The 21,831-nt window shown below is 44.9% G+C and overlaps 1 protein-coding gene across 3 annotated transcripts in view; it reads right to left on the minus strand.

The window, feature by feature from the left end:
- avl9 (AVL9 homolog (S. cerevisiase)) overlaps nucleotides 1-21,831 on the minus strand; it is a 274,023-nt gene that overhangs the window by 165,300 nt on the left and 86,892 nt on the right. The window lies entirely within an intron of this gene.

The raw sequence follows: 21,831 nt of genomic DNA on the forward strand, positions 1-21,831 counted from the left end.
AAGAAATACAAGAGAACACTTAAGAAGGAAATTGGGACAGCTAAAAGAAGAGATGAAGTTTGTCTGACAGAGGTGAAGGAGAATCCCAAGGGCTTCTACAGATGTATTATGGGGAAAAGGGAACCAACTCTAGTTGGCTGCTGGTGGCTAATGGTGTTCCGCAGGAGTTGGTATTGGGACCACTTCTTTTCCTGTTTCATGTCAAAAATTTGGATGGTAGAATTGATGGCTTTGTGGCTAATCTTGCAAATGATATGAAGATCATTGGTGGAAGCAAGGAGTCTGCAGAAGGACTTGGACAGACTAACAGAATGGGCAAAGAGGCAGATGGCATATACTGCATGGAAGTGTATAGCAGTGCACTTTGGTAGAAGGGATAAAGGCATAGACTAATTTCTAAACAGTGAGAAAAGTCAAAATCAGAGGTTCAAAGGGACTTAGGAGCCTTGTGCAGAATTCCTGAAAGGCTAATTTGCAGGTTGAGTCAGTAGCAAGGAAGGTAAATGCAATGTTAGCATTCATTTCAAGAGGATTAGAATATAAGAGCAAGGATGTAATGCTGAGGCTTCATAAGACATTGGTCAGACTGTACTTGGAATATTGTGAGCAGTTTAGGGTCACTTATCTAAGAAAAGATGTATTGACATTGGAGAGCATCCACAAAAATTATTCTGGGAATTAAAGGGTTAATGCATGAGTTGCGTTTCATAGCTCTGGTCTTGTACTCGCTGGAGATTAGAAGAATGAGGCCGGATCTCATTGAAACCTATTGAAAATCGAAATGCTGTATAGAGTGAATGTAGGGAGGTTGTTTCCCACAGTGGGGGAGTCCAGGACCAAAGTGTGCAGAATGCGATGAAATAATAGAGTTCAGTGAATACAGACCCATAATTCCTTGAAAGAGGTGCAAGGATAGATAGGGTTTTTGCTCATTGGCCTTCATAATCAATGTACTGAGTACAGGAGTTGGGATGTTGGGATTGGAACCAATATGACAGAGCTGAGGATGAGCCAGCAAGTTTATAAGTAGATGATGGGTATAACACGAATGTAAGGAAGGACAAGCCAATGACTGGGTACAAACACAGAGGCAAAATTCAAAAGGGCAAAGAATGCAGGACTGAGGGAGCTCTATTTAAATGTGCATAGCATTTGTAATATGGTTCCACAATCAGAGATTATTCGGAATGACACTGTAGGCATCACTAAGTCGTGGCTGAAAGAAGGCTGTTGTTGAAAACTTAACATCAAAGGATAAACTTTGTATCAAAAGGACAGGCAGTAAGGCATAGGTGGTGGTATGGTTCTGTTGGTAAGAGATGGAATTACATCTTTAGAAAGAGCTGACAAAGAATGGTGAAACTTTGTAGGTAGAATTAAGAAATTGCAAGAGTGAAAAAACCATTATGGGAATCATATATAGGCCTCCAAATAGTAGCCAAGATGTGGCGCTGAGATTGCAAAGAGAGCTAGAAAAGGCATGTAATAAGGGTAATGAAACAATTGGAATGGGGAACTTTAATATGCAAGGGAATTTTGGGAAAATCAGGTTGGTATCAGATCACAAGACAGGGAATTTGTTGAATGCCTATGAGTTGGCTTTTTAGAGCAGCCTGGGCTTGAGCCTACTCAGGGCAAGGCTACCTTAGATTAGGTGTTGTGTAATAGTCCAGATCTTATTCGGGAGCTTAACGTAAAGGAACCCTTAGGAGACAGCGATCATAATATTATTGAATTCATTCTGCAGTTTGAGAGGGTGATACAAGTCAGATGTATCAGATTCGCAATGGAATAAAGCGAATTACAGCGACGTGAAAGAGGAGCTTTCCAAGGTGGATTGGAGGAGGATACTGACAAGGATGATGGCAGAGCAGTGAGGTTTCTGGGAATGGTTCACAACATGCAGAATAGGTATGTCCCACAGAGGAATCAGATCTCAAATGGCAACCATCGATGACAAATAGAGTTAAGGACGGCACAAAAGCCAATGAAAGGGCATGTAATATAGCAAAAATGAGGGGAAGTTGGATGATTGGGGCACTTTTCAAATCCATCAAAAGGCAACTAAAAAAGGTGCAAGAAGAGTACAGATGAAATACGAAGGCAGACTAGCCAATAATATAAATCAAGATACCAAAGGTTTTTTCAGTTACATAAAGAGTAAAATGGAGTTGAGAGTTGATATTAGACTTCTAGAAAATTATGTTGGTGAGATAATAATGGGGGACAAAGAAATGGCAGATAACTTAATGGGTACTTTGCATCTGTCTTCACTGTGGAAGACACCAGCAGTGTGCCAGAGATCCATGAGTGTCATGGAGCAGGAGTGAGTGCCATTGCTATTATAAAGGACAAAGTGCAAGGCAAACTCAAAGATCTTAAGGTGGATAAGTCACCTGAGCCAGAAAGATTACATTGCAGAGTCCTGAGAGAGTTGCTGAAGAGATAATGGATGCATTGGCCATGATCTTTTGAGTATCACTTGATTCTGGCATGGTCCCAAAGGACTGGAAGATTGTAAATGTCACTCCACTCTTTAAGAAGGGAGGAAGGCAAAAGAAAGAAAATTATAGGCCAGTTAGCCCAACCTTAGTGGTTGGGAAAGTATTGGAGTCTATTATTAAGTATGAGGTTTTGAGGTACTTGGAGACTAATGATAAAATAAGTCAAGTTCAGCATGCTTTCTGTAAAGGGAAATCTTGCCTGACAAGTCTGTAAGAGTTCTTCGAGGAAGTAACAAGCAGGGTGGACAAAAAAAAGGCAGAAGATGCCATTTACTTGGATTTTTGGAAGGCATTTGAAGGTGCCACACATGAGGCTGATTATGGTGTTACAGGAAAGATACTGGCAGGGAAGCATCCACCTGCATCACTGTCAGCTTCTCACTCAGCAGAGCAGAGCAGATGGTGTTGAACACACTGAAGAAGTCAAAAAACATGACCCTCACAGTGCTTGCCGGCTTGTCCAGGTGGGCGTACACACGGTTCAGCAGGTAGACGATGGCACCCTCAACTCCTAATCAGGGCTGATAGGCGAACTGGAAGGGGTCTAAGTGTGGCCTAACCATAGGCCGGAGCTGCTGTAGAACAAGTCTCTCCAGGGTCGTCATGATCATTGGAGCCACTGGGGCACGGCACCTTCGGCACAGGGACGAGGCAGGACGTCTTCCACAGCACAGGAACCCTCTGGAGACTCAGGCTCAGGTTGAAAACATGGTGAAGTATGCCACATAGCTGGAGGGCACAGGCTTTGAGCACCCTGGGGCTGACACTATCCAGGCCTACAGCTTTGCTTGGGTGGAGACGTTTCAGCTGTCTTTTCACCTGTTCAGCTGTGAAGTCCACTGTGGTGGTTTCAGGTGTGGGAGGGGTGAGAGTAGGGTGGGGGGCTGTGAGGAGGGGTAGGAGGGGAGAGTGGAGTATGTGTTGATTGGCGGCCGACAACAGATGAATTATGTGGGGGATGGGCAGGGGCCACAGTGTCAAATCTGCTGAAGAACAGGTTAAGTTCGTTGGCCCTGTCCACACTGCCTTCAGCTCCTCTGTTACTAGTTTTCCGGAACACAGTGATGGTCTTCATCCCACTCCGGACCTCTCTCATGTTGTTCAGCTGGAGTTTCCACTCAAGCTTCCTTCTATACCTGTCTTTAGCCTCCCTGATCTTGGCTTTCAGGTCCCTCTGTATTGTCCTCAGCTCCTCCCTATTTCCATCTCTAAACGCCCTCTTTTTAGCGTTCAGGGTGTCCTTAATGTCCTTTGTTACCCATGGCTTGTTATTTGAATAACAAAGGACAGTTCTTGCCGGAACATTACAGTCCACACAGAAGTTGATATAACCAACGATGCACTCAGTGAGCCCATCAATGTCCTCTCCATGTGGCTCACAGAGTGCCTACCAGTCTGTCACCTCAAAACAATCCTGGAGTGCCTTATAAGCCTCCCCTGACTATTTCCTCACTGACCTTGAGGTGGAGGAGTGGGTAGCGTTGAGGAAACAGAGAGCTTGCAGAGAGACTTAGATAGTTTAGGGGAATGGGCAAAGAAGTGGCAAATGAAATACAACATTGGAAAGTGTATGGTCATGCACTTTAGTGGAAGAAATAAATGGGAAGCCTATTACTTAGATGGGGAGAGAATTCAAAACGCAGAGATGCAAAGGGACTTGGGAATCCTTGTGCAGGATACCCTAAAGGTTAGCCTCCATTTGAGTCGGTGGTGAAGAAGGCAAATGCAATGTTGGTATTCATTTCTGAGGTACAGTATATAACAGCCAGAATGTGACATTGTGGCTCTATAAGGCACTTGTGAGACCACACTTGGAGTAAAGTGTGCAGTTTTGGGCTCTTTATTTTAGAAAGGATACGCTGACAGTGGAGAGGGCTCAGAGAAGATTCAAGAGAATGATTCCAGGAATGAAAGGATTACCATATAAGGAACATCAAGTAGCTCTTAGGCTGTATTCCCTGGAGTTCAGGAGAATGATGGGAGATCTCAATGAAACATTCCAAATGTTAAAAGGCTTGAACAGATTAGATATGGCAAAATTATTCCCCATGGTAGGGGAGTCTCGGACAAGAGGGCAATTCCAATGAGGATTGAAGGACGTCCATTTAGAACTGAGATGTGGAGAAATCACATTAGTCAGAGGGTGGTAAATCTGTGGAATTTGTTGCCATGAGCAGCTGTGGAGGCCAAGTCATTGGGTGCATTTAAGGCAGTGATAGATCGGTTCTTGATTAGCCATGGCATCAAAGGGTATGGGGAGAAAGCAAGGGAGTAGGGATGACTGGAAGGATTGGATCAACCCACGATTGAATGGCAGAGCAGACTCACAGAGCCAAATGGTCTACGTCTGCTCCTATATCTTATGATCTTATGGTTTTATGGTTATATTGCAGTTTATAAGCCATTGGTGAAGCCCAATTTGGATTTGCCTCAGGGTAGCAAACACCTCCTCTCTGTAATCTGTACAGGGTCCATGAAGTCAATGCCATTTTGCATCCATCGCTCAAGTAAATACAGATGTGTACAATGTACTGTGTATGTTAATCAAAATGGCTTCTTTGTTTTGTTAAGAGTAGGAATGCTTCTTTGTATGATAAGTGCTTTCTCTCGCAGTTGCTTAGCTTTAGACTTGCTGATATCGGGAATGTATTCCTTTGTTAGCCAATGGGGAATGTTTTTTTGTCTTGTGAGACTGGGAGCTTGGGGGTTTTCACAGTCTTTTCAGGGGAGTCGGGAAGAAGATGCCGAGGAAGGTGGACATGCGCTGCACTGCTCGGTCGACCACCAGGGTGGTCCCAGGTGCAAGGATGTGGAGGTCTGAGGAAAGTGACGAGCAGTCGAATGATTCGATGGTTGAGCTCCAACAATGTGCACTAAACTCACTGAACTTTGATAAGTTGGCGCCTTTTACTTTATTTTCTTTTCCTTCATATATACAGTATTGCATAGTACTCTTTTAGTTTTAGTAAAATCTTTAAAGTATATTCCATAACGGTATCTGGTGTGAGTTTGATATTGTGTGTGCGCGCGTGGCATAAACTTGATTCTCACAGCACCTGCATGTATGGGAGGTGGGGTTGGTAAGTAGCTGGATCACCTTTTCTCCTAGACATATACCAGCCTGTTGGGTAAGTGTTACATTTGTGGGGGCTCGTCCAGGATCGGATTGTCAGGAGCTGTGGAATCGCGCAGGCAGCAGTGCGGAGATGGACAGAGATAAGATTGTTAACTGGTGTGAGTTGGAAGATGTACTGGTGCAGTATGCCTGTGTAGTGAGCGGAGTGGATTTTCGAGTTTCAGGAGACGCATTAGTGCGGGGTTAAGTTTGGTAAAAGGTATGGGGCAGGTAGAATTCGTAGCTAGACGGTGTGGTAAAGAGGTAGAGTCTCGTTGGGTATTGGTTCGTACGAGTGCCGACGTCATGACGTTGGAACTGCCAGCGACAGTCAGTGTTCCGGGGGAGGCGAGGCCGTGTGGGCTCCACACTCTCTCCGAAGATGAGGATGACGAGAAACCAGAGGAGGAGCTAAAGCTAGAGGTGGCTCCCAGAGAGCCACCTCTCACTAGTAAAGGGAGGTCGGAGGAGGGAAGTGTGACTAGGTCCCGCCCCCCCAGGGATGGTGGAGGCCTTGGAGCTGGCAGCCACACTTAACTCCCTGGTGGGAGTGGCCGAGAGGCCACAGCTGAAGCTGGGGCTGTTCTCAGGAGCCAAGCCTACTCTGGACGGGGAGGTGGACTATGAGACCTGGATTGAGCATCGAGAGGTGTGGCCAGGATCGGAGGAGGAGAAGAGGCAGCAATTGGTGGGAAGTTTGAGGGATTCAGCAGCCATAACAGTCCGGGAGTTGAAAGCCAAAAAGCCTGGGGCTTCAGTGGAGGAATGCATAGAAGTTTTGGAGGGAGCGTTTGGGTTGTCAGGGTAACCCTGGCTGCTTTTAGCAGAATTTCAACGCCTGGAACAATGGAGAGGGGAAAAGCTCTCCAAGTACATATTTCGGATGGAGGGGATGCTTACGGGGTTGCGGTGCCAGGGGGTAGTGAAGGCGCCTGACGTGGCTAGCGTGAGGATGAGTCAGATGTTCAGTGGCTCTCTAGAGGAGTACAAGCTGGGGTGGACTATCTGGCAGGCTTATAGAAAGGGCCCCCCTCCATCAATCGGGCAAATGATTGGAGAGGTGTGGGAGGAAGAGAGAGCGTTGGGGCGGAAAAGGGGCTCGGACCACCGGGAGCAATCCTCAGCGATACAGGAAGTGGTGGCTGGGTGGGGGACTGAAAATCCCCAGGGAAGTAGGGACCCCCTCTGGAGGGGAAGGACAGGGAAGGTACCCACTCCCGGGGGCGACCTGTGCAGTGGGCTGGGAGTCGGGGCCATCCTGGGAGAGGAGGGGCGGCAGGCTGTGTGTGCTTTAACTGTGGGAAAGGGGCATTTCAGGCAGGACTGTGGGCAGCCAAAGCTGTGCTATAGCTGTGGAGAGGAGGGACACTTTCGGTGGGATTGTGAGAGACAAGGAGTCCCGCAGCGGGGAAGCCCCCCCCCGCGACTAAGAAGGGTGAGGTATCAAGAAACTTAGGAGAGGCTCAGTGAGGGAATGGATTGGAGCCTCTGGAGGAACACGTTCCCAGAGATCAGCCAGGTGACCACCGGGTGCCCACGCCTTTATTTCGGATGGGCTGGTAGGACCCCATGCCAGTGTGTGTCTACGGATAGAGGGAGTTTACACAAAAGCCATTCTTGATACGGGATTGCAGGTACTGGTCGTTCTACAAACCAATATCTAAAGCATTTGCCCGTAACCCCATATGATGCCCTGCAGATTTGGGGCATGAGCAAGGATGATTACCCGTACGATGGGTACCTATTGGTGAGATTGGACTTCTTGGATGGCATTGTGGGCGTGCCCGAAGCTATTGAGCCATTGGTGTTGGTGTGTCCAGGCCCTGTGGAAAACAGTGGTGCTGCCCTCCTGGTGGGGACTAACTCCCCTGTTGTGCAACAGCTCCTGGGAGCTTGTAAGGAGAAAGGGGGGGAACACTTTCCAGAGACCCTCTCAGTGCATTCAGTGTTTCAAGCAGTATTTGAAGAAGGGGTTGCCCCCAAGGGCTGGACTCGGAGTGTAAACGAGGGACGGTATGGTGTACGCAGGAGAGGCCCAAGGTGATCTGACCAGGGGAGGTAGCACTTGTGATGGGGACCCCAGATTCCCCGAAGTACCGACGGGCAAAGCCCTGTTAGTAGACACCCCAGACGATCTTGAGGGGGAGACACGATTTCCGGCGGGGGTGCTGGTGAGGCCCGAAGGGCAGAGACCAGGGGTGGTACATGCGAGGCGTATAGTCGTAAGTGTCAGGAACACTACGGCAAGAGAAATCACCTTTAAGAGGGGAATGCCACTGGCACATCTGTTCCTGGTGACGGTAATGTCTAGCGCACCAGTGAGGACCTCTAATGGGGAGGGGTTGGAGTATCAAAGGGAGCTGACCACTGAAGCCTTTAACTTCGGGGATTCACCTGTGTCGCCGGAGTAGAAACAGAGGCTAGTGGAGAAGTTGCTGAAGATGGAAGCTGTTTTTTCTCAGGGCGAGTTTGATGTGGGCTGCTCCAAAAGCACAACCCACACCATTCGGAAGACAGAGGACACCCTATTCCGAGAGAGAACCCGGACGAGCCCCCAAAAATGCAACACTTATCCAACAGGCTGGTCTATGTCTAAGGGAATAGGAGATCCAGCCACTCACCAACCCCACCTCCCATACACAGAGGTGCTGTGAGAATCAAGTTTATGCCACGCGCACACACACAATATCAAACTCACACCAGATACCGTTATGGAATACACTTTAAAGATTTTACTAAAACTAAAAGAGTACTATGCAATACAGTATATATGAAGGAAAAGAAAATAAAGTAAAAGGAGCTAACTTATCAAAGTTCAGTGAATTTAGTGCACATTGTTGGAGCTCAACCATCGAATCATTCGACTGCTCGTCACTTTCCTCAGACCTCCACATCCTTGCACCTGGGACCACCCTGGTGGTCGACCAAGCAGTGCAGCGCATGTCCACCTTCCTCGGCATCTTCTTCCCGACTCCCCTGAAAAGACCGCAAAAACCCCCAAGCTCCCAGCCTCACAATACAAAATAACATTCCCCATTGGTTAACAAATGAATACAATCTCGATATCAGCAAGTCTAAAGCTAAACAACTGCGAGAGAAAGCACTTATTATACAAAGAAGCATTCCTACTCTTAAGAAAACAAAGACGCCATTTTGATTAACATACACAGTACATTGTAAAGATGCAAAGAATGCATTTAAGATCTCCCCATCTGTTTTGGCTCGACACATGGATTCCCTTCTAGTCTTCCAGAGGACCAGTCTTGTCTGTTGCAATCCTTTTGCTCTTAACATATTTGTAGAATCCCACAGGATTCTCCTTCACCTTGTCTGCTAGAGCAACTTCATACCTTCTCTTAGCCTTCCTAATTTTTTCCCTAAGTGTTCTCTTGCATTTCTTGTAAATGCAAGATTGGGGCGACTGGGCTTCTATACATTGGAATTTAGAAGGATGAGAGGGGATCTGATTAAAACATATAAGATTATTAAGGGATTGGACACACTGGAGGCAGGAAGCATTTTCCTGCTGATGGGTGAGTCCAGAACTAGAGGCCACAGTTTAAGAATAAGGGGTAGGCCATTTAGAACAGAGATGCGGAAAAACTTTTTCACCCAGAGAGTGGTGGAAATGTGGAATGCTGTGCCCCAGAAGGCAGTGGAGGCCAAGTCTCTGGATGCTTTCAAGAGAGAGTTAGGTAGAGCTCTTATAAATAGCAGGGTCAAGGGATATGGGGAGAGGGCAGGAACAGGGTACTGATTGTGTATGATCAGCCATGATCACAGTAAATGGCGGTGCTGGCTAGAAGGGCTAAATAGCCTACTCCTGCACCTACTGTCTATTGTCTATTGTACTCCATAAGCACCTCATTTGTTCCTACCTGCCTATACCTGCTGTGCCCCTCCTTTTACCTCTTAATATATCAATATCCCTTGAAAACCAATCAGAGCATTGAGTATAGAAGTTGGGATGCAATGTTAAAATTGTACAAGGCATTGGTGAGGACAAATTTGGAGTATTGTGTACAGTTCTGGTTGAGAGTTGGGGGTCAGAGACTCATTCCACCAAGATGTAACACTGAGCGACACAGGAAGTCATTCCTGCCTGTGGCCATCAAACTTTACAACTCCTACCTCGGAGTGTCAGACACCCTGAGCCAATAGGCTGGTCCTGGACTTATTTCCATGGCATGATTAACTTGTTATTATTTAATTATTTATGGTTTTATATTGCTATATTTCTACACTATTCTTGGTTGGTGCGGCTGTAATGAAACCCAACTTCCCTCAGGATCAATAAAGTATGTCTGTTTGTCTGTCAGATGGTTTCTGAGCTGGGAGTTAAGCAAACTGTGTCCTCTGCATACCACCCAGAGTCTCAAGGGGCTTTGGAACAGTTCCACTTGACTTTGAAAACCATGATTAAACCCTACTGTCAGGAGAATATTAGAGACTGGCATTGATGGATTACCTCGCTTGCTTTTCGCTGTGAGGGACACGATTCAGGAGTCCCTGGGGTTTCGCCTGTTTGAGCTCGTGTTCAGTCATAGGCCCAAGGGACCTCTGACCCTACTTAGAGAGCAATGGTCTAACCCGGAGGTGCATGTCAATGTGATTGACTATGTTTTGAAATTCCGGGAGAGGCTAAGTAAGGTATGCGACCTTGCAAAGAAAAATCTACAAGACTCCCAAGTCAAAATGAAGCATTGGTTTGATAAAATAGCACAGGAACAAGTGTTTAAGGTTGGTGATAAGGTCCTGGTTTTGTTTCCCTTAATGGCCAACCCCCTCCAGGCAAGATTCCAGGGTCCATACGAGGTAAGTAAGAAGATTGACTCTTTAAATTATGTTATTAAAACTCCTGATAGACGCAAGCCTAATCAATTAGTCCACATGAATATGCTCAAACCTTATCATGACTCTAAGGCAGTACCAGTCAGTGCTGTCATGAAAACAAATGAAGTTGTGGAATCCGATAATGAGGGCAACAGCATCTTAATGAGTTAAATATAGCGCCCACCAGACTGGAGAACTCTGTTACTTTGACCAACTTTACTGATAAGGTCTGTCATTTGGAGTCTACACAAAGAGAGCAGCTGACAAATTTAATTAACGGGCATACAGATTTATGTCCAGATGCCCCAAGGCGATGCACGGTTGCAGTACATGATGTTACTGTAACATCTGCCCAGCCCATGAAGCAACACCCCTATAGAATGAATTTAGAAAAGAGCAAATTAGTGGAAAGAGAAATTGAGCACATGCTAGCTGCAGGTATCATTAGGCGATCTACCTCGGACTGGGCATCCCCGTGTGTGATTGTCCCGAAACTGGATGGTAGTGTAAGATTCTGTACTGATTAGAGGAAAGTAAATGCCATCACAAAAACTGATGCTTATCCTATCCTGAGGATGATGATTGTATTGATAGAGTGGGGAAAGCTAGGTACATCACAAAAATTGACTTGCTGAAGGGATATTGGTGTGTTCCTTTAACTGACAGGGCTAGAGAAATCTCAGCATTTGTTACACCATCAGGGTTGTATGAGTATAATGTTTTGCCTTTTGGAATGATAAATGCTCCAGGGACATTCCAAAAGATGATTGACTCGGTAATTAGAGGTTTAGAAAACACAGGGGCTTATATTGACGACTTAGTGGTCTGGAGTGACACATGGGAAGAGCACATTGTAGCTGTGGAAAAGCTGTTTAAACGGCTGTCTGAAGCCAATCTGATAGTGAACCTCACCAAAAGTGCGTTCGGCCACACTACTGTCACATATCTGGGGTATGTTGTAGGTCAGGGACAGGCTAAGGTGCAGGCTATTTCTGAAGTTCCAGTTCCGACTGACAAGAAAACACTGTGAAGGTTTTTAGGAATGGTGGGGTATTACCGGAAGTTTTGTAAAAACTTTGCAGATATCGCTCTTCCTCTTACCAAGCTCTTGAGAAAGAGTGAAAAATTTGTATGGAGTACCCTTGCCAGGAAGCCTTTGAGAGGCTGAAAACTATATTGTGTTACCAGCCTATGTTAAAAGCACCCGACCTTTCAAAACCCTTCTCTCTAGCAACGGATACTAGTGACGAGGCTGCCGGGGCAGTGTTGCTACAGAAAGATGGGGATGAAATTGAATTCTCCAGAAAATTTAATGTACATCAGAAAAACCATTGCGCTGTGGAGAAAGAATTACTCTCACTGATTCTGGCTTTACAGCATTTTGAAGTTTATGTTTGTCACGCACAGAAGCCACTAATAGTCTACACTGACCATAACCCGCTGGTGTTTCTGAATAATCTGAAAGATAAGAATAGAAGGTTGCTGAATTGGAGTCTGATATTACAAGAATATGACCTCAAAATAAAAGATATAAAGGATACTGACAATGTAATTGCCCATTGTTTATCTAGATGTTAGACTTGAAATTATACCTGTTTTACTCTGTTAATTGATGACTACCTATGTATTATATTAGACTCTGTAATGTACATATATGTTTAAATTTTTCCACCCGTAAAAATTTCCTAAAAGGGGGGGGGGTGTGATGGGCAGAGTTTGAGATGGGGGTCCAGAGTTGACCCTATTGACCTGTGCTGCTAGTGAGAAAGAGAGGGGGAGGCATCCAGTGCAGATGTGAGAGAGAGAGAGAGAGAGAGAGAGAGACAAGATTTAATGTTATGGTTCTTCGGATGATTATTTACCTTTGCTCTTAAGAAAGCTTATGGGGTGTTAGCTTTCATAAGTCGAGGGATAGAGTTTAAGAGACGCAATGTAATGATGCAGCTCAATAAAACTCGTGTTAGGCTACATTTGGAGTACTGTGTCCAGTTCTGGTCGCCTCAGTATAGGAAGGATGTGGAAGCATTGGAAAGGGTACAGAGGAGATTTACCAGGATGCTGCCTGGTTTAGAGAGTATGGATTATGATCAGAGATTAAGGGAGCTAGGGCTTTACTCCTTGGAGAAAAGGAGGATGAGAGGAGACATGATAGAGGTGTGCAAGATATTAAGAGGAATAGACAGTGGACAGCCGGCGCCTCTTCCCTAGGGCACCACTGCTCAGTACAAGAGGACATGGCTTTAAGGTAAGGGGAGGGAAGTTCAAGGGGGATATTAGATGAAGGTTTTTCACTCAGAGAGTGGTTGGTGCGTGGAATGCACTGCCTGAGTCAGTGGTGGAGGCAGATACACTAGAGAAGTTTAAGAGACTACTAGACAGGTATATGGAGGAATTTAAGGTAGGCGGTTATATGGGAGGCAGGTTTTGAGGGTCGGCACAACATTGTGGGCTGAAGGGCCTGTATTGTGCTGTACTGTACTATATTCTATGACACTTTTGCCTGCTTGTTAAGATTCCTGCAGAGACAGCAGGGAGGAGCCAGTTGATGGACAGCTGGTGTCCAGCATGGGGAGATAAAAAGCAGGTCTGCACAGGCAGACACACCATGGGACACTGAACGAGCTTTGTGCACCCACGTGAAGGTGGGGGTTTTGGAGGATTGATTCAGGGAAATCGATCAGTGGCTCACAGTGTGAGAAGGTGTGACCGGTGGGGAACTGTTTGTGTGTTCACCCTCGCCTGGGTGACAGGTCCACCACTGAAGAACAGTCGTACATGGTAGGGACATAGTCGGTGAACACAACAGAAGACAACGGGAAGATCGTTGGCAACAGTATCACCTCTCATCACCTCTCTCTCTCTCTCCCCAATGATACTCAAACAACTACCTCAACCTGAACTGAACTCTGCATCATATCGTAAGACTGTATCCATTTACCCCTAGCTCTGAAAGAGCCTAGTTTTGGTTCCTATTTCCACACTTCTCTATATATCATTGCTAACCTGTTACATATATTTGCATTTTATAGTACTGTATTGCTTAGTTTACTAATAAACACTAATAGTTTACGGTAATACCAGACTCCAAGGTGTTTTCCATTTCTGCTGGTTCTTAACCCGGTCAAGGGGTACTTGACATCACTGTCCCCTGAAGGTGCCTTTATGCTAAGCTACCTAATAAAATCTGGGTTATTACACAACACCCAATCTGAGATAGCCTTTCTCCGAGCGGAAGCTGCTCTAAAAAACCATTTCATAGGCAGTCAACAAATTCCTTCTCTTGCTATCCAACATCAATTTGATTTTCCCAATCTCTTTGCATATTGAAGTCCCCATTACAATTGTGCCAGCACACTTATTACATGCCATTTTCCAGCTCCCTTTGCAATCTTAAACCTACATCTTGGCTACTATTTGGAGGCCTATACAGGTGTCCCCCACTTTACGAATGTTCACTTTACACCACTTCGCTTTTACAAAAGACCTACATTAGTAACCTGTTTTCGCATTACAAAGAGGATTTTCCCTTTCAAGAAAAATTTTTCCATATAAATTAATGGTTCTTTGCTTTACGCCATTTCAGCTTAAGAAAGGTTTCATAGGAACGCTCTGCCTTTGTAAAGGGGGGCGGGGGGGAACACCTGTATACGATTCCCATAATGGTTTCCTCACCCTTGCAATTTTTTAACTCCACTCACAAATTCAACATTCTCTAACCTTATATCACCTCTTTCTGAAGATTTAATTCCATCTCTTACCAACAGAGCCATACCACCGCCTATGCCTTCCTGCCTGTCCTTTCGATACAAATTATATCCTTTGATGATAAGCTCCAATGGTCTCCTTTCAGCCACAACTCAGTAACGCCCACAGTATCATACCAACCAATCACTAACTCCACCATGAGTTTATTCACCTTATTCCGAATGCTACATGCACTTAAATAAAATACCTTCAGTCCTGCATTTTTCGCCCTTTTGAATTTTGCCTCTGTGGTACAATTTAATTATTTACACTCTCTGTACCCAATCATTGGCTTGTTCTTCCTTACATTCATGTTAACCTGATGGTTCATCCTCAGCTCTATCATCCTGGTTCCCACTCCCCTGCCAAATTAGCTTAAACCATTCCCAACAGCTCTGGTAAATCTGCCCACAAGAATATTGGTCCCCTTGGATTCAAGTGCAACCCGTCCCTTCTGCACAGGTCACACACACCGCAGAAGTCTTCCCAATTATCCAGAGATCTGAATCCCTGCCCTCTGCTCCAATTCTTCAGCCATGCATTTATCTGTCACCTTATTCTATTCTTATCCTCATCCTCACTGTTGCATGGCACAGGCAGCAATCCCAACATTACTGCCCTTGAGGTCCTGCTTCTCATCTTCCTTCCTAACTTACTGTGTTTTATTTTCAGGATATTCTCCCTTGTTCTACCCATGTCATTGGTACCACAATTTCTTTCTTTTCACCCTCCCTCTTCAGGATATTGTGGATGTGTTCAGAAACATCGCACCCTGGTATCTGGGAGGCAAACTACCATCCTTGTCACTTTTTTGATCCACAGAATCGCCTATCTGTCTCCCTGACTATAGAGTCCCCTATTATAGTCCCCTATTCCCCTATTTGTCATGTTTGACAAATCTTATTGAATGTTTTGAAGAGGTTATGAGGAAAGTTGACTAGGGTAAAGCAGTGGATGTTGTATATAGGACTTCAGTAAGGCCTTTGACAAGGTTCCGCACAGAAGGTTAGATGGGAAGGTTCAACCGTTAGGTATTAATATTGAAGTAGTAAAACGGATTCAATAGTGGCTGGATGGGTTAGGGTTAGGGTTAGGGTTAGGGTTAGGGTTGAGAGTTGGGGAGATTCAAACAAGAGGACACGAGTTGAGAGTTAGGGGGCAAAAGTTTAAGGATAACACGAGGGAGAATTTCTTTACTCAGAGAGTTGTAGCTGTGTGGAACGAGCTTCCAGTAGAAGTGGTAGAGGCAGGTTCAGTATTGTCATTTAAAGTAAAATTGGATAGGCATATGGACAGAAAACTTCTGAAGATGGCAAGACTCCATGCAGTAGTTGAAGTCTGAGGTGTAGATGGTGAAGAGAAAGGGAGACAGGACAGTCCCCAGTGGAGCCCCAGTGCTGCTGACCACTCTGTCTGATACACAGTGTTGCAAGCACACATACTGTGGTCTGCCAGTCAGGTAATTAATAATCCATGACACCAGAGAAGCTTCCACCTGCATCATTGTCAGCTTCTCACCCAGCAGAGCAGGGCGGATGGTGTTAAACGCATTGGAGAAGTCAAAAAACATGACCCTCACAGTGCTTGCTGGCTTGTCCAAGTGGGCGTAGACACGGTTCAGCAGGCAGACGATGGCATCCTCAACTCCTAGTCAGGGCAGATAGGCGAACTGGAGGGGGTCTAAGTCTGGCCTAACCATAGGCTGGAGCTGCTCTAGAACAAGTCTCTCCAGGGTCTTCATGATGTGAGAGGTCAATGCCACCAGTCTGTAGTCATTGGAGCCACTGGGTTACATTAATACATTAATGATCTGGATGATGGGTTGGTAAATTGGATTAGTAATTATGCAGATGATACTAAGGTAGGTGGCGTTGTGGATAATGAAGTAGGTTTTCAAAGCTTGCAGAGACATTTAGGCCAGATGGAAGAGTGGGCTGAACAATGGCAGATGGAGTTTAATGCTGATAAGTGTGAGGTGCTACATTTTGGTAGGACTAATCAAAATAGGATATACATGGTAAACGGTAGGGCATTGAGGAATGCAGTAGAACAGAGTGATCTAGGAATAATGGTGCATAGTTCCCTGAAGGTGGAATCTCATGTAGATAGAGTGGTGAAGAAAGCTTTTGGTATGCTGACCTTTATAAATCAGAGCATTGAGTATAGGAGTTGGGATGTGATGTATAAATTGTACAAGGCACTGGTAAGACCAAATTTGGAGTATTGTGTACAGTTCTGGTCACTGAGTTATAGGAAAGATGTCAACAAAATAGAGAGAGTACAGAGAAGATTTACTAGAATATTACCTGGGTTTCAGCACCTAAGTTACAGGGAAAGGTTGAACAAGTTAGGTCTTTATTCTTTGAGCGTAGAAGGTTGAGGGGGAACTTGATAGAGGTATTTAAAATTATGAGGGGGATAGATAGAATTGATGTGGATAGGCTTTTTCCATGAGAGTAGGGGAGATTCAAACATGGATATGAGTTGAGAGTTAGGGTGCAAAACTTTAGGGGTAACACAGAGAGTGGTAGCTGTGTGGAACGAGCTTCCAGTAGAAGTGGTAGAGGCAGGTTCAATATTGTCATTTAAAGTAAAATTGGATAGGTATATGGACAGGAAAGGAATGGAGGGATATGGGCTGAGTGCAGGTTGGTGGGACTAGGTGAGAGTAAGCGCTCGGCACGGACTAGAAGGGCCGTGATGGCCTGTTTCCGTGCTGTAATTGTTATATGATTATAAACTTTTGTCACCTGCTCACAAGGAGAAGATAAGGAGGCAGATTCTGGAACGGTACAATAATAATAGGGTTGTTGTGGCAGGTGATTTTAACTTCCTTAATATTGACTGGCATCTCTTCAGAGCCAGAGGTTTGGATGGGGCGGAATTTGTTTGTTGTGTTCAGGAAGGGTTCCTGACACAATACATATATAAGCCAATTAGAGAAAAGGCTGTACTTGATCTGGTATTTGGAAATGAACCTGGTCAGGTGTCAGATCTCTCAGTGGGAGATCATTTTGCAGATAATGATTATAACTCTATCATAGCATTAGAGAAGGATAGGAGCAGATGCAAAGATCATCACCAGAGGCTCAGCAATCCCCTGCCTCGCTTCCTGCAGTAGCCAGGAGTATATCTCGTCCAGACCCAGTGACTTATCTAACTTCATGCTTTTCAAAAGCTTCAACAAATCCACATATTCTTTCTTAATGTCTGTATGTTCAAGTGTTTCAGTCCACTGTAAGTCATCCGCACAATTGCCAGGGTCCTTTTCCCTGGTGAATAATGAGCCAAAGTATTCACTAAGTACTTCCGCTACCTCTTCCATCTTCATGCACACATTTCTACTATTGCAGACAATTTGGGAAATCATTTAGTTGGGGTAGGGGAAATTATAATGCTACTAGGCAGACACTTGCGAGCATTAATTGGGAGCAGATGTTCTCAGGGAAATGCATGGCAGAAATGTGGCAAAAGTTCTGGGAATATTTGAATGGCATTCTGCATAGGTATGTTCCATTGAGGCAAGGAAAGGATGGTAGGGTAAAAGAGACAGAATATAGTTATGTGGAGCTTAGAAAAATAAAGGGCTATGCAGTAGGGAAATTATAGGCACTGTCTAGGGTACATTACATAGTTGGTACAACATTGTGGGCTGAAGGGCCTGTAACAAGCTGTAGATTTTCTGTTCTATATTCTATGCCTTGTCTCATTCCCTAATAGCAGGTCCAGCATCATATGCTCTCTCGTTGCGACTTCTCCATATTGATGAAGGAAACTTTCCTGAGCACATTTGATAAACTCTATCCCATCTAGTCCTTTATCAGTGTGAGAGTCCCAGTAAATACATGGAAAGTGAAAATCACCTACCATAAATTCCGGTGTATAATCCGAGAATTTGGCCCTAAATTTTGGTCCTAAAATTAAGGGTTGGCTTATACAAAGGGTGCCAACTTTGGAAAAATGAATACATGGAAGACAGGTCATATTTATTAGCTGTTATCAAGTCAAATGCGTTCCACTGTCGACACATGAATTCTTTGAATGGTTTGTTTAAACTCACGTCTCGTGGCTGGAGCACGGACATCAAACTACTGAGGATGACTGCAACGTCCGTATTTTCAGCTTTCAATGCTGCTTTTGTCTCACCTGACAAGTGCGCTTTGAACACGTCCCAAACAAGTAGAAACTTTTCCTTCCTGAAACCGTCGGTACATCAACGCCGCACCTCTTTAACCCACTTCAAGCAACCCGCTTCGTCCATACAGTAGCGTTCTTGAACGTAAACAATACCACCCCACAGGAATTTTCTGAGCAATCTTTGTTTTTTGTCTCAACTCAAGATCACGTCTATTCATAAATCAGGTGCACCAGCTTCGCGTAGCTTTGAAATTTTCACTGACCCCATGGTGTTTTTCCTCCCATTTCAACGCTTGAACTCAAATCATTTCTCCGGTGTATCCAGACGATCGCTGGTGATTAATTTTTTCTTCCAGTTCTGGCCACTAGCAAGTTTTCCCACAGTTTGCACATTTTGTCTTTGGCATTTCCCTCGGCGTGTCCTCTGCCTTTCTCCATTCTCTCACTTGTTTCTCATTTACACTAAACTTCTTAGCAGCTGCAGAATTATTCGTTCCTTTAGCAAAATCAACAACCTTCAGCTTGAAGTCAGCATCATATCGCATTCGTTTTAATCTTTTGTACATGGTGGTCGCAAACTCAATACTGGCTACACATACTGATCCTGCTACCCCGTGCTATGTTTTAACAAGATTACGACGGGTGCTAAATGGTTTCACGGGGGTTACATTTCAGAAGATTCTTTTCCTTTGGAAACCTAATCCAAAATTTCCCTCACTGATTTAGCTATTAAGAATTCACTTATAACGCTCTACAATGTCTAGGCCTGTCTTTTTAGCAGGTACTGGTTCACAAAATTTTCAGGTTCCAGATCTGGCAAAGCTGAGTACCAGCATGTGAGATCTTGTGATCTTTTCTGGTTAAATCAAAAACCTCTACAAAAGGGGTCGGCTTATACAAAGGTAACATGAAAAAGTCACTTTTTTAGCCTTGAAAATGGGGGATCGACTTATACTCTGGGTCGGCTTGTACACCAGAATTTACAGTATTATAATAACCTTATAAACAAGAGAAAATCTACAGATGCTGAAAAGCTGAGCAACACACACGAAATGCTGGAGGAACTCAGCAGAACAGGCAGCATCTGTGGAAAAAAAGCACAGTCGACAATTCGGGCCGAAACCCTTCAGCAGGACTGGAGAAAAAATGCTGAGGAGTAGATTTAAAAGGTGGGGCTGGAGGGGAGAGAGAAACACCAAGCGATAGGTGAAACTTGGAGGAGGAGGGATGAAGCAAAGAGCTGGGAAGTTGATTGGTGAATGAGACAGAACGCCATGGAAAAAAGAAAAACAAACTCGGAGTAGGAGGAGCACCAGCGGGTTGTGATGGGCAGGCAAGGAGATAACATGAGCGAGGGACGAGGGGGTGGGGGGGGGGGGGGAGAGGCATTACTGGAAGTTTGAAAAATCAATGTTCATGCCATCAGGTTGGAGGGTACCCAAACAGAATACAGCGTGTTATTCCTCCATCCTAAATGTGGCATTATCCTGACAGTGGAGGAGGCCATGGATGGATATATCAGAATTGGAAGTGGAATTAAAATGGGTGGCTACTGGGAGATCCCACTTGTTCTGGCGAATGAAGCGTAGATGCTCGGAGAAGTGGTCTCCCAATCTATGTCCGGTCTCACTGATATAGAAGAGACCACACCAGGAGCAACAAACACAGTACATGATCCCAACATACTCGCAAGTGAAGTGTCCCCTCACCTGGAAGGATTGTTTGGAGCCCTGAATGGTAGTGAGGGAGGAGGTGCAGGGGCAGGTATAGCACTTATTCCGCTTGCAAGGATAAATGCCAGGAGGGAGATCAGAAGAGAGGGACAAATGGACAAGGGAGTCACTGTGGAAAGCATAAAGCTGGGGGAAGGGAGTGGGGAGAAGGTGTTTAGTGTTTGCCACACCTGGAGCATCCTTATGTTATTTGCAACAGTCCACGAGTTCTTCACAAATTTGTTCAGCTGAATAGAAACAGAGAAAGATAGAAAACCTACAGCACAATATAGGCCCTTTAGCCCACAAAGTTGTGCTGAACATGCGCTTACCTCAGAAATTACTAGGCTTACCTATAGCCCTCTATTTTACTCAGCATGTACCTATCTAAAAGCTTCTTAAAAGATCCTATCATATCTGCCTCCACCACCATTGCCGGCAGCCCATTCCCTCACCACTCTGATTAAAAAATTTACCCCTGACATCTCCTCTGTACCTACTCCCCAGCACCTTAAACCTGTATCCTCTTGTGGCAACCAATTCAGCCCCGGGAAAAAGCCTCTGACTATCCACACGATCAATGCCTCTCATCATCTTGTACACCTCTATCAGGTCACCTCTCATCCTCTGTCACTCTAAGGACAAAAGTCCAAGTTCACTCAATCTATTCTCATAAGGCATGCTCTCCAATTCAGACAACATCCTTGTAAATCTCCTCTGTATTCTCTCCATAGCATCCACATCCTTCCTGTAATGAGGTAACCAGAGTACTCCAAGCAGGGTCTAACTATGGTCTTAAATAGCTGTAACATTACCTCACATCTCTTGAACTCAATCCCATGGTTAATGAAGGCCAACCCAAGTGTGAGGTGAGTTAATTTTGGTACGTTAAATATGATGGCAGAATATAGCATTAATGGTAAGACTCTTGGTAGTGTGGAGGATCAGAGAGATCTTGGGGTCCAAGTCCATAGGACATTCAAAGCTGCTGCACAGGTTTGACTCTGTGGTTAAGAAGGCATACACTGCCTTAGCCTTCATCAAGTGTGGGATTGAGTTTAAGAGATGAGAGGTAATGTTACAGCTATATAGGACTCTGGTCAGACCCCACTTGGAGTACTATGCTCAGTTCTGATCACCTCACTACAGAAAGGTTGTGGAAACAATAGGAAGTGTGCAGAGGAGATTTACAAGAATGCTGCCTGGATTGGGGAGCATGTCTTTTGAGAATAGGTTGAGTGAACTTGGCCTTTTCTCCTTGGAGCAGTGGAGGATGAGAGGTGACCTGATAGTGGTGTAAAAAATGATGAGAGGCATTGATCATGTGGATAGTCAGAGGCTTTTTCCCAGGGCTGAAATGGCTAATATGGGAGAGTGCAGTTTTAAGGTGCTTGGAAGCAGGGACAGAGGAAATGTCAGGGGTAATTTTTTTTTAAACACAGTGAGTGGTGAGTGCGAGGAATGGGCTGCCAGCAACGGTGGTGGAGGCGGATATGATAGGTCTTTTAAGAGACTCTTGGATAGGTACATGGAGTTTAGAAAAATAGACAGCTATGGGTAACCCTAGGTAATTTCTAAGTAAGTACTTGTTCGGCAAAACATTGTGGCCCAAAGGGCCTGTATTGTGCTGTTGGTTTTCTATGTTTCTAACACACCATACAGTGTTCTTAACAACACTGTCAACCTGCACAGCAGCTTTCAGTATCCTATGGACGTGGACCCCAAGATCTCAGAGATCCTCCACACTGCCAAAAGTCTTACTATTAATAGTATATTCTGTCCTCAA

This window comes from Hypanus sabinus, chromosome 1 (genome assembly GCF_030144855.1).
Source record: "Hypanus sabinus isolate sHypSab1 chromosome 1, sHypSab1.hap1, whole genome shotgun sequence".
Lineage (NCBI taxonomy): Eukaryota > Metazoa > Chordata > Chondrichthyes > Myliobatiformes > Dasyatidae > Hypanus > Hypanus sabinus.